Genomic DNA, 15194 nt, shown 5'->3' with positions numbered 1-15194 from the left:
TGGCTTTGGAATGTTATGGAAACAAAGAGGTTTTCCAACTTCAAGCGGCACTCCTATTCAGAAGAGGGTATAAGTAGAAGCACTTCTCTCTGCCATTCTCCTCCCTTCTAAACTCGCTCTCATGAAGATCAAGGCTCACACTAAAAGAACTGAGCCCGAATACCAGAGAAAGGCATAGGCAGATTTTCATGCCAAAGCCACTGCGTCCACAGAGATGGATGAAAGTTACTGCGTGGTTCAAATGTCCATTAATATTCTAACTCAGCCTCTAACATCATAGGTCATCATTTTACAACACACTTCTTCGTCTCCTGGGGAACACCGATACTGGAAATCAAAGGGTCTTATATAAGTAAGACCTCCAGACTCTGGGAGAGTCAGCATGGCCACTTGGTTCTCCCATAATCTCTCAGGGTACCACTTCTCCATACCTTATGTTCCATGACACACCATGGGAACAGAAAAAAGCTTTTACAAGGTATCAGCACGTTTCTCACTTGGCATGTCCACTTCTTTTAAGAGAAAGAGTAAGTTTTTTTTTAAAGAATTTACCTATTTCTTTTTCTACAAGGAAAACTTTTCTAAAGTTATTTATTTATTTATTTTTAATATTTATTTATTTGTCTGCACTGGGTCTTAGTTGCAGCATGCAGGATCGTTTAGTTGCAGCAGGTAGTATCTAGTTCCCTGACCAGGGATTGAACCCAGGCCCCGTGTACTGGGAGCGCAGAGTCTTAACCAGTGGACCACCAGGGAAGTCCCTTTAAAGTTTTTAAATGTAGCTTTGATATGATACTGTAAATGGAATGATGAACTTGAAAGTGCCTATAAAGTTAAAATTGAACTTATGATATTTATTTTTTGACCGTTAAAAAGTTTTCTTTTAATAACGCAACAGGTAAATAAAATTCAGACCTTTCTGATTAGAATAAAGAACTAATTTACTGGGGGGAAAAAAGGTCCAAATTATGTCGTAAGGCTGTAACTATAGTTTTTTTGTGTGTGTGTGGTATGCGGGCCTCTCACTGTTGTGGCCTCCCTTGTTGTGGAGCATAGGCTCTGGATGCACAGGCTCAGCGGCCGTGGCTCAGTGGCCATGGCTCACGGGCCCCGCCGCTCCGCGGCATGTGGGATCTTCCCAGACCAGGACACAAACCCGTGTCCCCTGCATCGGCAGGCGGACTCTCAACCACTGTGCCACCAGGGCAGCCCTGCAACTATAGTTTTTAATCGGTGCTTAACCTGTCAAATTTATAATCCTAGTAAAACCATCCAAGTTTCGGGGGAATAACTCCACCCCCAAAAGTACCATTTGAACATTTGTAACTCCCCTCAATTTGTATTATCGAACCAAACAGGAATTACCAGGAGGCATTCATGATTCAGAATTCCCTTCCTTTAGCAGATCCCTCCTCCTCTGGCTTGAAGTAAGTGCAAAGGAAGTTATGATCAGGAATCTTTCCTTAACTCCCGAAGACATCACAGAATCTGCTGCTAAAGGAATAGCTGTCCAACAAAAATCCCTGGACTCCCTGGCCAAAATTGTTGTTAATAGGATAGCCCTTGATTATCTTTTGGATGAGCAAGGAGGTATCTGTGCTGTGCCCAACACCACTTTCTGCACTTGGATTAATAGTCTGAGGAAGCTGAGACTCAGCTACATATCACTGAGCAAGCCATTTGGTTTAAGAAGGTGACTCCTTCAACAGGGTCTTTCTTTGATCTTTCTGATCTGAGTTGGTTTGGGTCATGGCACCTTGGCCTCAGAGTCAGAGTGCCCTCCAAATGTTGGGTACCATCCTGCTTATAATCATTCTAATAGTCTCCCTTGTGTGCTATGTTCTCTCAAAGGCTATAAATGAATGCATGCAGCCGCTGGGGACCAGACAAATGATCTCCCTTTGCCTAGAACGCCAAAAATGCCATGAATTCCAGTCAGAGATCCAACCTGACACCAGCATTCACAAAAAGCAGTAGCTCAGAGCTGAGTTAACACCTTAAATTTTGATCAATACTCTAGTACAACTGAGAGTATTGATCAAAAGTGGGGAATTGATAAGGGACATTCCTATATCGGTACCCACAAAATGGAGGCTGCCCAGTGGCCTGGCCCAAGTTACAAATCTAAACCTGAGTCAGCCCACATGGACTGGAAACACCTCACTGTCTAGGAAACCTAACTACACCAATAACAGCTAAATCTAGTTCACCTTATCCTAGAAAACAGGACCTGCTGGCCTTATAAGGAATCCCTGACCTCCTAGCCAATCATGCCCTGTTTCTGCATTGCCTCATCTAATGCTCTGTAAAACTCGCTTTTGCCCAGAATCCCTCAGAAGGAGTGCTGCACTGCTTGTGAGGCACTGTGCTCCCCCAATCCATGGGTTGTTTTCCCTTAAGTAAAGGACATGATACTCATTACAAAATTGTATTATTTTTGTCATTTGACAGTTCAAATCCTGTTACCTGAAAAATGGGTTTGCTTCTTGGTGGGTGTTGAACCAAAGACACACCAAGCCACAGATGGGGAGAAGGACGGATTTATTATTACTTGCAGGAAGTAAGGAGATCACTGGGGATCTTTCCCAAAGCAGTGTCTCCCCAACAGCAAAATTGGGGAATTTTCGAGCTAAGTGTACATGCATATTCATGAAGGGGCTTGAGCAAAGGAGGATTCACTGTGGAATTGGGGCCAAGGTCACAGAGTCTAAGCTTTAGTTGATTGAAGTCAGGAGGGTCAACATCATCATTACATTCCCCACCTGGGTGGAGGCCTTAGTTCTTGAAGAACTCAAAGATATATTGTTATGTATATCCCTTGAGGAGGAACTAGGACTTTGCTTTATCACTGCAGTGTTGTTTGACTGCCTTTTCTCTGCTCCTGCATTCCTTTGTTCTTGAAGATCATTGATTACTGAGACCTGTTCAAGGGCAAGCATTGTGGCCAGGCTTAGATTACAAAATGGCTTAGGCCAAAATGGCTTCTCTTACGTCAAGAAAGCCATTCCCGGTTCTCTTTCTCCAGGGACCCTGTAACCTATCTTCTTAAAATCCTACAGCCAGAGCCTCAGTCTCCTCATCTGTTAAAGGGTGATAATAGTACTGACCTCATAGATTTTACAGAACTGAATAAGATGAAGCATATATTATCCCAGTGCCTGCAAAATAATAAACTTTTAAAGATGCTTTTTTTTTTTTTTTTTAGGGGAGACAGTTGTGGGCGTCAATGTACTGTTTTACATAGTTGAAACTTTCAATTTTATTCTTATTAAAGACGTCTTTTCTTTATGAAATGATGATAGTACATAATAATAGTGATTTGGTGACCTTACCTGGCAAAATGAAGGGTTGGCATCCCTAAGCTTGTCCTCCACCGGTAAAATGTAGATAACGATACTTTCCAGATAATGTTGTTGTGATAATTAAGTGAGAGAAATGTGAGGAGGTGTCCTACGAAGGTCAGCTGAGCTGGAATTAAAGTTTTCTATACTAGCTCAGCCTTAGAGAAATACAATGTGAGCCACATATATAACTGAAAATTTTCTGGTAGCTGTATTAAAAACATCGAAAGAAATGGGTAGGGGACTTCCCTGGCAGTCCAGTGGTTAAGACTTCACCTTCCAATGCATGGGGTGCGGGTTCAATCCCTGGTCATGGAGCTAAGATCCCACATGCCTCGGGGCCAAAAATACCAAAACATAAAACAGAAGGAATATTGTAACTAATTCAATAAAGACTTTAAAAATGGTCCACATCAAAAATCTTTAAAAAAAAAAAGAAATGGGTAAGATTAACTCTAATAATATATTTTATTTTTAAAATTTATTTATTTATTTATTTTTGGCTGCATTGGGTTTTGATTGCTGCTCCGTGCCCCACAGTGGAAGCACCAGGTCTTAACCACTGGACCACCAGGGAAGTCCTAATTCTGCATTCCTAGATCTAGGTGCTAACATTTACTGAGCTATGCTTACTATGATTTTGGTTCTGTGTTAAGCACTTCATATATGTTATATAATTTAAAAAACAAGTCCTAGAGGAAGGTAGTTATTATTATTTTAAAATTTATTTATTTATTTTTGGCTGCGTTGGGTCTTTGTTGCTGTGCACAGGCTTTCTCTAGTTGCGGCGAGCAGGGGCTACTACTCTTCATTGCGGTGCGCGGGCTTCTCACTGCGGTGGCTTCTCTTGTCCCGGAGCACGGGCTCTAGGCGCGTGGGCTTCCGTAGTCATGGCACGCGGGCTCAGTAGTTGTGGCTCGCGGGCTCTAGAGCACAGGCTCAGTAGTTGTGGCGTAGGGGCTTACTTGCTCCGTGGCATGTGGGATCTTCCTGGACCAGGCCTCGAACCTGTGTCCCCTGAATTTGCAGGCAGATTCTTAACCACTGAGCCACTAGAGAAGTCCCAATGTATTTTATTTAAAATATCATTCCAGGGACTTCTCTGGCAGTCTAGTGGTTAAGACTCCCTGCTTCCACTGCAGGGGGCATGGGTTTGATCCCTGGTCAGGGAACTAAGATCCCATATGCCACACGGTGCAGCCAAAAAAAAATCATTCCAATGGGAAATCAGTATAAAACTTATCAATGTGATATTTATTTTTTAAATTTAATTGCTTATTTTTATTGAAGTATAGTTGATTTACAGTGTTGTGTTAATTACTGCTGTACAGCAAAATGATTCAGTTATACATATATATACATTCTTTTTTTTTTTTTTTTTTTTATTTTAGCGGTACGCGGGCCTCTCACTGTTGTGGCCTCTCCCGTTGCGGAGCACAGGCTGCGGACGCACAGGCTCAGCGGCCATGGCTCACGGGCCTAGCCACTCCGCGGCATATGGGGTCTTCCCGGACCGGGGCACGAACCTGCGTCCCCCGCATCGGCAGGCAGACTCTCAACCACTGTGCCACCAGGGAAGCCCTATATACATTCTGTTTTTATATATTCTTTTCTATTATGGTTTATCATAGGATGTTGAGTATAGTTCTCTGTGCTATACAATAGGACCTTGTTGTTTCCAATGGGATATTTTATAATATTTTTCTCGTATCAAGTCTTTAAGATGCAGTGTGTGTTTTATATTTACATCACATCTCAATTTGGACCAGGTACATTTCATGTTTCCAGTAACCACACAAGGCTGGCGGCCACCGTGTTGGGCAGCATAACTCTGGAGGTATTAGCAGCAAGGCTATAGAAAGATACAGATTTCCACTCTTCCCTTGTCTGAATCTTTTAAAAATGTGAAATCAAGCTATGAAAAGCATCTTTCAAATTCACCTTCCTCTCTTTGGAATGTCATTTTTTTCAAGTGCTCTGTTCCTTGGCTGACACAAAGGAAAGGCTTTGGGCTCTGGGTGAACCTGGAAGAGGGGTGTAGATTTTCTCTTTTTGTGTGTGACCAGAAGTTCTAGCAGGAGAGAGTACTTTCTAATTTTGGAATAACAGAAACCACTTATTAACCCTCAGGCGCAGTGCTAAGTGATTTACATGCATTACTTTATTAATCCTCACAATGACTTATGAAGTAGGTTCTATTATGTTTTTACAGATGGAGAAATAGAGGCTCAGAGAAGTTAAGTAACCTGCCCAAAGTCACACAGCAGGGAAATGGCAGGACTTGAGCTCAGTGAATCTGAAGTCATTGCCTGTACTAATGAGCTATTGTGCCATCCTTTATCATTAGTAAATTGCAGAGTTAGCATTCAAATTCACCTGACTCCAAGTTTACCCATTCAAACACTCTCTGAAGACGCAGGTTTCTCAATTTAAAAGGGAATAATAACAGTCACTTTGCAGGGTAATTTTAGGGATTAAATGAGCTAATTTACTTGCAAATCTGTACTGGAAATGGAAGTGTTTTGTCTCACTACAGGAACTCTAGTTCTAGACTTTCACTAGGGGCTCATCACGATCTGATTACCATAAATTCCATAACGTTTAGTAACAGACCCAGAAAGTATGCCCAGTGCTTGGCACAAAAGGCCAAGAAGTTAGAAAATCTGGGGTGAGAACATGGGCCGTACGTGCACCCCGATGATGGAGTGCAGTGAGCAGTTGGCCAGGAGTCAGGGCTGTCATATTCCAGTCGGGGCTGTCTCTCGAAGGGCTGAGAAACCTTGGGCAAGTCCTTTCTCCTCTGTAAACCGAGGGGACAGAACCACAAGGGGTCTGAACCCCTCTCCAGTTCTGAACCTTCCCTGTGCACGGCAGAGGACCGCCTCCCCGCCATGCGCCACCCCCCTACTTTCCTCCCCCCCGCCACGCCCTGACTCCCCCCCCCCCCCGCCCCCCGTCCCGCAGTTTAAAGGCCCAGTGCGTCAGCCACGTGCACTTGGTGCCTGTTCCGCAGTGGGCGGAAAACGCAGAGGTGGCCTTATTATGAATGAATATCCAGCAGAAACCATAGGGTTGAGGTTTCAGAGAGAAGTCACTATGGTGACCAAAGCAGAGAGAAGGAGCGCGGGCTCCAAGAGCCCTTCAAGGTTTCTAGTCTTTCGTTCTCGGACTCTGCCGGGCTCCCCCCACGGCTAGCTCTGCTGAGTTAAGTGCCTCAAGGTCAAGGGAACAAAGAGAGGATGACAACTAAATTGGCTTGTCTGTTCCCTTCTTCGTCAGCATCCACAGACCTGGGTGGAGTGGGCTGAGTCTGGAAGGAATTCGGATTTGGATACGGGGGCCAACACTTACAGAAGAGGGTCGCCTCTGAGGGTTCAGGAACTGTTGGGGGGCGGGGAGGGCGTGGGAGCGGCACCACCTCCAATGCAGCAACGTGAAGACAGCCAAGGTCTATGAGCTCCCTATGAATCATTTACAATCCTTGAAAAACACTTTTGGGACTTGCTTCTTGCTTTCACCCAGTAAACACACGAGAGCAAAGAAACGATGTCTTGTGGGCCAAAGGAAAACGGAAAGGGCAGGCTGGTGGAGCCTCTGGCTTCTAGGATGGGGACTCCTGTCCCTTCTCCCATCAGATCCCAGGCAACGGAGTCATGCACACCCTGTCCAGGCAGCCCATGTTTGAAACCTTCCTATTACAAGGCTACCCAGGCTCCATTTTATTCACTTACTTATGTATTTATTTGCTGAAGTAAGATTTTAAACATTTTCCGTAAGAAATACATCTTCATTGTAGAAAAATGAGAAAATTAGGATAACTGGGACATGTAGATGGGCAAAAAGAAAAAAAAACTCACAGTGATCCTACTTCCTAGAAATAACCATTCATTTAGTCATTTGTTTTGAATTCTACAAATATTTTTGAAGGCCTACTGTACTCCAGGCACTGTGCTCTGTAGGAGAGGTGCAAATGGTGCACAAGACAGACATCACGGGGTTTTTTTTCTATGTCTAGCTATACATACATTCCTTCCTAAAAACTCTCTGCTGTTTTAAAAACAAACAAATACAAATAAAACAGAGAGTAGGAATTTGGTATAAAAATGAACCAAAGCTACTTAGTACTGAATATTCAGTTCATTTTTCATTTGCATATATAGCAAGTGTGTAGTGAGAGAAATTACTGGGGGTAAACACTGAAATAGCTGTGTGGAAGTGAATAGCCATGAACCAAATGCTAAGACCAGGGCCTGGCCTGCAGCTTCTGGTTCAGAATTTATACTGGACTAACCAAATGACCTCCATGCTCCCGCCCAGGCCTCCAGACCTTTGGGAGGGATCATAAGAATAGTTGCTGCTTCTTAGACCTGGTCCAGTTTTTTTGAGGTAGAGATGATTATTATCATTTGATGTAGAGATGACGAAACCAAGACAGAGAGAAACTGTGATGACACAGAAGCAATTCTATCAAAATGATCATGCTTTCATGGTTTTTCAAGAATGGATGGCATATCACATGTACCTATTTAGCTGAGGTTTCCACCCATTTTTCAGAAAGCTTCACTTAAGTCTGTCAGAACAGATGATAGTCTTTCCAGAAAAAAACACAGGGAACTCTTTATAATCAATGAGCAAATAGATATTACTCTTTGGTCCCTATACTTACTAGCTGTGTGACCTTGGGCAACTTACTTAACCTCTCTGTGCCTCAGTTTCCTAATCTGTAATGGTGATAATTATGCGATGTACCTCATAGGGATATAAAAGGCTTAATTGATTTAAGGCCTGATGTGAAGTAAGCACTTGATAAATATTAGATATTACTTGTCCCAGCACTGTGCTAAGGAAGCTATAAAATAAAGTCCTTACTTTACAAGGGTCTAAAAATCTAATAATAGCTATCACATTTGAAATGATGGCAGAACCCAACCTAGAGGAATGTCAAGTAAATACAAGTTCTTAGAATTTTTTGATGGGGTGGGTACAATCAGGGGTGTTTAGAATCTAAGGTCAGGTTTTGTTTTTGTTTTTTCACATTTTCTACTTTTATTTTTAAGGTCAGATTTAACCTGTGGGCTTGGAACTAGAAGGCTAGACACAAAAATGCACACTGATATGCCATTTACCCAAGGATCCTGTCCCAGGGGATGTCTAAGGAAATACAAGAAACAGCCAAAAGATCTAAGTTGCTGAGAGCACATTCTTTGGAGACTGAGGGGCCCAGTCTTTAGCTTTGGAAGCTTTCTTTAACCTCTCCGAGGCTCCCTTTCTTGCTGGGTTGTTGCAAAGATCAGGGTTCATTTCTGCAGGACATGAAGCATGAACCCTGACCAACCATTAGGGTTTGCCTAGGACTGTCCCACTTTTAACACTGAACATCCTGTGTCCCAGGAAACCCTTCAGTCACAGACAAACTGAGATGATCAGCCTAGAACTACTCCCTCCCTTGGGGTCCATTTTTAAGGAACTACGTTGACATGGCAGCTGTTGAGAATATACAGAGAGGGGAGGGGAGCATGTGAAAGGACACTCGAGACCTTGGAGGAAGATGTCTCAGGACAGTGCCCATCTTTGATGTGCTTGATCCCCCCCCCCCCCAGGCTCATCTGGCTGCTGTCTTAGCCTGACACATAGTAGGTGCTCAATAATGGTTGGGTCAATGATGACTCTCCTTATAGGGATTGTCCTCAATACTGGGATTTACTTCTGTAATATGATGGCCTCTTCCACCTGCCAGTTTGAAGTGAGGATCTGTTAGGAGGGAGCAGGTAGCGTGGGGTGGAAAGCATCCACATCGAACAAGAGGCTTTAGCAGCGTCTGTGGATGAGTATGTTGGGGTGGGGGGAGGTTTGGGGAAACATCTGGAATACTTTTCCTTTTCATGTTTTAAAAACTTGAAATGGGGCTTCCCTGGTGGCACAGTGGTTGAGAGTCCGCCTGCCAATGCAGGGGACACAGGTTCGTGCCCCAGTCCGGGAAGATCCCACATGCCGCGGAGCGGCTGGGCCCGTGAGCCATGGCCACTGAGCCTGCACATCTGGAGCCTGTGCTCCGCAACGGGAGAGGCCACAGCAGTGAGGGGCCCGCGTACCACACACACACACACACAAAAAAAGTCTCCTTGGGCTTCCCTGGTGGCGCAGTGGTTGAGAGTCCGCCTGCCGATGCAGGGGACACGGGTTCGTGCCCCGGTCCAGGAAGATCCCACATGCCGCGGAGCGGCTGGGCCTGTGAGCCATGGACACTGAGCCTGTGTGTCCGGAGCCTGTGCTCCGCAACGGGAGAGGCCACAACAGTGAGAGGCCCGCATACCGCAAAAAAAAAAAAAAAAAAAAAAAACTTGAAATGATGTGACCCTCAGCTCCCAAGGATCCCTGCCTCTTGGTATTCATGCCCCTGTATGATCTTCTCCCCTTGTGTTTGGGCTGGATCTAGTGACTTCCTTCTGAACCGAATACAGCACAAGTGACAGGCTGCCTCTTCTGAGATTAGGCTATAAAAGACTGTGACTTCTCTCTTCCTTGCATCATTTCTCTCTGGCTCTTCTCATATGCTTGCTCTGATGAAGCGAGCTCTAAATCACAAACTGTTCTATGGAGAGGGCCACTTGGCAAGCTGAGCACAGCCACTGAGGAACTGAATCCTGCAAAGATCATATGAATGAGCTTAAAAGTGGGCCCTTCCCTAGTCAAACTTTCAGAAGAGACTGCAGCCCCTGCTGGCATCTTGATTATAGCCTGGAGAGAGACCCAAAATAGAGGACCCACCTAAGCCATGCCTGGATTTCTGCCCCAAGACACTATAGAATAAATATATGTTGTTTAAGACACTTAGCAGTAAAAGATAACTAATACAAAACTGTACACAGAAAAGCACATATGTGCACAGCTTGATGAATTTTTATACGCTGAACCTTCCTGTATAACTAGTGAGTAGATGAAAAACAGAAAATTATCAGAATCCCAGAAAACTCCACTCGTATTCCCTTTTAGTCACTCCCTGTACTGCCCCCCTCCCCCTGCCTAGAATAACCTCTATCTTGACTTCTAACAGCATAAATTTGTTTTGCTTGTTTTCATATTTTATATAAATGTGATCACACAGTATGTAAAACATAGCTTTTTAGCGGATTCTCAGAGAGATCCCTCAATACATTGAGAACTGCTGAGACACATGGAGAGAGAGCCAGTGATTGACATGTCTGTTAGTAGTTCTCTATCACGATCTTGGTCTGGAAGTGGGCGATCTGATTTTAGAAGAGAAATATTGGTTACTTGGACAAAAATAGGCCTAGAACAGGAGGAGCAATTTACTCGGCACTGTGGCTTCTCAGCCACGTGCTGTCAGTTAGTTCCTTTTGTCCTGAGTCTCCACTACCCATGCTTTGTCTGTCGATAATTTGATTTCCTGAGAGTCCAGGCCCAGAAAACAAAAACAAAACCTACTAAGCCATAAGTAGCCATTTATCCCTCTTCATGTCACCCCAGTGTCTGGGTTTTTACTTAGTCTCTCACAAGTTTGGTTATTGGGAGTCAGAGCCCCTGGAGTACGATCAGCCCCAGATGCAATGATAATTCTGCATTTCTTTTTTTTTTTTTGGCTGTGCTACACAGCATGTGGGATCTTAGTTTCCAGACCAGGGATTGAACCCCCGTGCCCCACAGTGGAAGCACCGAGTCTTAACCACTGGACCACCAGGGAAGTCCTAATTCTGCATTTCTGGATGTAGGTGCTAACAATTATTGAGCTATGCTCACTATGATTTTGGTTCTATGTTAAACACTTCATATATGTTACATAATTTAAAAAACAAGTCCTAGAGGAAGGTAGTTATTATTATTATTTTAAAATTTATTTATTTATTTTCGGTGCATTGGGTCCTTGTTGCTGCGCACAGGCTTTCTCTAGTTGCAGTGAGCGGGGGCTACTCTTCGTTGTGGTGCGCGGGCTTCTCATTGCAGTGGCTTCTCTTGTTGCGGAGCACAGGCTCTAGGTGTGCGGGCTTCAGTAGCTGTGGCACGCGGGCTCAATAGTTGTGGCTCACGGGCTCTAGAGCGCAGGCTTACTGGTTGTTGCACACAGGCTTACTTGCTCTGTGGCATGTGGGATCTTCCCGGACCAGGGCTTGAACCTGTGTGGGCCTGCATTGGCAGGCGGATTCTTAACCACTGTGCCACCAGGGAAGTCCTGGAAGGTAGTTATTATTAAGACATTTTATAAATGAAGTTAAGCAACTTGCCTAAGATTATGCCCAGATCATACGCTAGTCAGAGCCCAACTGAGGAGTCATATACAGGTTCATTCGTTCTACTTTCTGAGTTTTTAGCCACCAACCTGTAGTACGCACAGAGCTCAGAGATCAAAGTCGGCTTGTGACAGTGAGGATGCACTTGGGTAGTCAGCTGGATTCCTTATCCCTGCCATTCATCTATCCACCCCTCCATCCACCCATCCATCCATCTATTCAACGATTTGTCCAATCAACCAGCTGTTCATCTGTTACAGTCTGAATGTTTGTGTCCCTCCAAAATTCATTTGCTGAACTCTTAACCATCCAGGTGGTTATTAGGAGGTGGGGCTTTTGGGAGGTGATTAGGTCATGAGGACAGGGCCTTTATGAAAGAGACGAATGCACTTATAAAAGAGGCCCAAGATGGGCTTCCCTGGTGGCGCAGTGGTTGAGAGTCCGCCTGCCGATGCAGGGGACACGGGTTTGTGCCCCAGTCCGGGAAGATCCCACATGCCGCGGACCGGCTGGGGCCGTGAGTCATGGCCGCTGAGCCTGTGCATCCGGAGCCTGTGCTCCGCAACGGGAGAGACCACAACAGTGAGAGGCCTGCGTACCGCAAAAAAAAAAAAAAGAGGTCCAAGAGAGCGCCCTTGCCTCCTTCTGCCAATGAACATACAATAAGAATTCTGCAGCCTGGAAGAGGGCCCTCACCTGACTGTGCTGGCACCCTGATCTTGTATTTTCAGGCTCCAGAGCTGTAAGAAATAAATTTCTGTTGTTTATAAGACACTCAGTCTGTGGCATTTTGTTCTAGCAGTATGAATGGACTAAGACATCATCCAACCTTCCAATCATTCATGAAAACCTCTATCCATTCAGCACCAAATATCATGTGGCTATCCATTCCACAAATACCAAGGGCCTCTTCTATGCTGATCCTATGCCAGGAGGAGACAGAAGGCAGGGGAGACTAGGATACAACAGCACATGTAAAAGCTGGGGTCCCAGTATATATGGAACCCTCCAAGGGCAGAATCTCATTTTTGTATTTGCAGTACATAAAATATGATTTGACTCCTGTCTTCCTTTCCAACCTTATCTCAGCTACTTATCTTCTTGCTTATGCCTCCTCAACCACATTGGTCTCTTCCTGTTTCTGGAGTAAGCCAAGCCCTCTTTTGCCACAGGACTTTAGCAATTGCTGCTCCTTTTAACCCAAGTGTTCATTCAACAATGTCAATAGCTGGCTCCTTTTTTTTTTTTTTTAATTATTTATTTATTTATTTATGGCTGTGTTGGGTCTTCGTTTCTGTGTGAGGTTTTCTCCAGTTGTGGCAAGCGGGGGCCACTCTTCATCGCGGTGCGCGGGCCTCTCACTATTGCAGCTTCTCCTGTTGCGGAGCACAAGCTCCAGACGCGCAGGCTCAGTAGTTGTGGCTTACGGGCCCAGTTGCTCCGCGGCATGTGGGATCCTCCCAGACCAGGGCCCGAACCCGTGTCCCCTGCATTGGCAGGCAGATTCTCAACCACTGTGCCACCAGGGAAGCCCAGCTGGCTCCTTCTTATCCTTTGCATTTTAGTTAAAATATCTTGTCTTCAGAGAGGTCTTTTCTGATCACCTTATCTGAATGAGACACTCTCTGCCCCTCCCCCAGCTATTCCCTATCACCTCACCCTGTTGATTTCTTTTATGGCATTGCTCATAATCTGTGAATCATGTTATTTATTCACTGCTTATTTTCTAGCTCCCTAACTAGAAAAATAACTCCAAGGAGGCTTTCATGTTCTTTCTGCATGGCTTCTAACTGCCTAGCCCAGTAACTGACATATAGTAGGCCTTGAATATTTATCTGTGGAATAAATCGATGAAAGATCTTCCCAGTATTAGAAAGCTTGAAGAATAGTAGAGAACAGACCTTGAAAGATAAAGTAGGAACAGAGAGGGCCTTGAATGACAAGCAGAAGAGGATACACTTGATGTGCACATAGGGAGCCAGTAGAGGATCTTGAGTTGCAGGCTGAAAATGGTGATTTAGAAGGGTGACTTGATATGCCACCATCTGCTATAAATCCTTAATTTAAATGATTTACTGCAGCGTCTTGCAATGAATTACTGCAAGAGGTAATCAGGTTGTAGGACCTGAACTGTATTTTTCTCCATGTGGGATACTATACAATGTGGGAACTCAGTATGGGTCTACACGTTTCATAGGACTATGTGTTATGTTTAATTAATTATGTTGAAATATAGAAAATTGATCATGGCAAAAACTCTGTAAGGTGGGATCCATGGATGTTTTCTGCAGGCATCTAGCCTGCAGGGGATAAATTATTTGTTCAGTGAATGAGTGAAACAATCATGTACTTGGAAAGACCTGGGTTCTATAGGATCTGCTGCTAGCTATCTGTGTGACTGGCAAGAAGACCTTTAACCTGGCTAAGGATCAGTTTCCTCACTTGTAAAAGAGGGAGAAGACTTAACTCACAGGATTTTAAATGAGAGCTTATGGGAAGATCTCTGGTACAGAGTGGACACTCAGTAAATTTATTTCCTTCTGTTACTTTGCAGATGCTGATCCTGCCCTGACTGGGATTTCCTACGTGCCTTTCCCAAGAGCCCCAGGGCTTGAAATAGAGCATATGGTAATAGTTACTTTTTCCCATTTTCAGTCCTTTCAATGTAAAACTGGAATTTCTTTTCTTTTTGCTATTTTAGTTTTTTAATTGAAGTATAGTTGATTTATAATGTGTTAGTTATAGGTGTATAGCAAAGTGATTCAGATATATATATATATATATATATATATGTTCTTTTTCAGATTCTTTTCCATTATAGGTTATTACAAGATATTGAGTATAGTTCCCTGTGCTATACAATAGGTCCTTGCTGTTTATCTATTTTATATATACTAGTGTGTATCTGTTAATCCCAATCTCCTAATTTATCTCCCCCCCAAAAAAAAACAAAAACAAAACTGGAATTCTGACTGTGCAACTTACTGAGTGACCTTCAGCACCCTTTATGGGCCTCAATTTCTTTATTTATAAGATGGGTATAATAGTACCTGCCTTATAGTAGTATTGTAAGGATTAAATGAGGTGTTATACTAAATGTTTGTACTAGTGCTTGGCACATAGGGGGTGCCCAATAAATGTTGGCTGTAATTAGTCTTTAGAATTTCATTTTTTACTCCCCCTCATGTTGGCAACTTTTCTCTCCTCGCTCCTGCACGCATTCTCAGTGCTTACAATCTCTTCTGGAGAAAAGGCTCACTCTGAGTCTTTTGAAAGAAACTGGTTCAGCAGATTCTTCCAGACAAAACAAATCAAGAAACTTAAAGTGGGAATAGAGAAGTAGAGGCATTAGGACGATGCAGAGGCTTTTTGCACCTGTGGCATACTAGCGGCAAGGAAAGATAAAGGCTGAAGCAAGTAACCAGGTGCGACCACTTTCCAGTGAATTTGGGTTGAAAATTGGTGTTCACTTGGAAGTTCAGCAGTGCCTCTGTACTGCTCTCTGGAACATTCATCAGCTTAATCCAGTGTGCATGGTATCCTTCCTGTTTTCATTAGCATTTTCCTACTTTGAAATAAGTAGGTACATTGTTCCTAGAAAGTGGAG

The 15194-nt window shown here is 43.9% G+C and overlaps 1 protein-coding gene across 3 annotated transcripts in view; it reads left to right on the top strand.

The window, feature by feature from the left end:
• PWWP2A (PWWP domain containing 2A) overlaps positions 1-15194 on the top strand; it is a 116684-nt gene that overhangs the window by 64829 nt on the left and 36661 nt on the right. For all 3 annotated transcript variants that reach the window (XM_079917736.1, XM_079917737.1, XM_079917728.1), the window contains one exon: positions 14142-14215. The gene's annotated coding sequence lies outside the window, so the exon portion shown is untranslated. The remainder of the gene's footprint in view (positions 1-14141; positions 14216-15194) is intronic.

Source organism: Stenella coeruleoalba (assembly GCF_951394435.1).
Source record: "Stenella coeruleoalba genome assembly, chromosome: 3".
NCBI classification, from domain to species: Eukaryota; Metazoa; Chordata; class Mammalia; order Artiodactyla; family Delphinidae; genus Stenella; species Stenella coeruleoalba.
This window is presented reverse-complemented; position numbering and strand designations above follow the sequence as displayed.